Source organism: Myotis yumanensis, unplaced genomic scaffold (genome assembly GCF_028538775.1).
Source record: "Myotis yumanensis isolate MYYU_CA2020_CCGP unplaced genomic scaffold, mMyoYum1.0.hap1 SCAF_1, whole genome shotgun sequence".
In the NCBI taxonomy this organism is placed as follows: Eukaryota; Metazoa; Chordata; class Mammalia; order Chiroptera; family Vespertilionidae; genus Myotis; species Myotis yumanensis.
In genome coordinates, this window is record NW_027223752.1 from 158,800,945 (window position 1) to 158,802,550 (window position 1,606).

The following is a 1,606-nucleotide window of genomic DNA, read 5'->3' on the forward strand; positions in this document are numbered from 1 at the left end:
GAGGTAGAGGGTGAGGGACGTGGAATGGGGCACAGCTTCTTGGGTCTCTCTGGGAGTGCCTCTCCCCCCACAACTCCATGTGTTCACCAACCCAAGAGTTCTCCAAACCCCAGTCCTTTTGGCTTTCTATGGAGGCTTCCTTACACAGACATGATTGATTGAATCATTGCCTCTAAGTGATTGATTCAACTGCCAGCTCCTCTCTCTCTCCCACTCCCCAGAGGTCAGGAGGTGGGACTGAAAGTTCCAGCCTTCCAATCGCAGGGTTGGTTCTTCCATCCTTACATTGCCTAGGGCAGTGGTTCTCAACCTTGGCTGCACATTAGAATCGCCTGGGAATCTTTTTAAAATCCTGATTTCTCGGCCTCAGCCTCTGGAAATTCTGTTTCTTTGTTATGGGGTGGGGCAACAACATTAGTAACAAAGAAACAATTTCCGGAGGATGAGGCCCAGAAATCAGGTTTTTAAAAAGATTCCCAGGTGATTCTAATGTGCAGCCAAGGTTGAGAACCACTGCCCTAGGGGCTCTTCAAAAGTCACCTCAGTAATGTAACAAAAAGCGTCTTTATCACTCTCCTCACTTAGGAAATTCCAAGGTTTGAAGGGTTCTGTGCCAGAAACGGGGATGAAGAGCAAATATATACTTACTATAAACCACAGTATCACAGATAGTTAGAAAAGGAGTTCTAAGTTAGTTGCGTTCCCCTTACCATCCACTGAGCGATACCTATTCTTACCCTTTTGTAGAAATACACACAAAGGCAGACAGCTACACCACCAAATGCTCCCAAGGCTCCAACAACCCACACACACCAGGGAAGCACTCAAAAGAGAAACAAAGACAGACTTCAAAAGGGTACTAGAGAGGAGACAAAAGGAACAACACAGGAAAGTATTACTCGGAAAGGATGGACCGCTACTCCGCCTGGCAGCCAGCAGCACATCCCCTCTCAGACCCCGCAACATCCCCAGTCCAGGTGTCAGGCAAGAACAGGGGACCCCACTGGATTGTAACTCACTCTCGCTCGCTCTCTCTCACACACACACACAGTCTCTTACACAATCTCTCACACTTTATGTACATGCAGCCTCTTATACTCACACACACACAGTCTGCTAACGTAGACAGTCGCTCTCACAAACGCGCGAAAACACGCACCCTCGCTCAGCTCTCCACTCGCCCCGTGGACCCCGCCCCTGCATGGCCCCACCCCAGGGGCTCCGCCTGGCGGCCGGGGGCGGGGCGGGGCGAGCGGTGAAGCAGGGGCGGGGCGATGAAGTAGGGGCGGGGCGGGGCTGGCGGTGAAGCAGGGGCGGGGCGATGAAGCAGGGGCGGGGCTGGCGGTGAAGCAGGGTCGGGACGATGAAGTAGGGGCGGGGCAGGGCTGGCGGTGAAGCAGGGGCGGGGCGATGAAGCAGGGGCGGGGCTGGCGGTGAAGCAGGGGCGGGGCGGGGCGATGAGAACGGTAAAGCAGGGGCGGGGCTGGCGGTGAAGCAGGGGCGGGGCTGGCGGTGAAGCAGGGGCGGGGCGGGCCGGAGGGTGAAGCAGGGGCGGGGCGGGGCGGAGTTGCTGCTCCCCGCTCGGGCCGGCGGCCGCAGGGGGGAG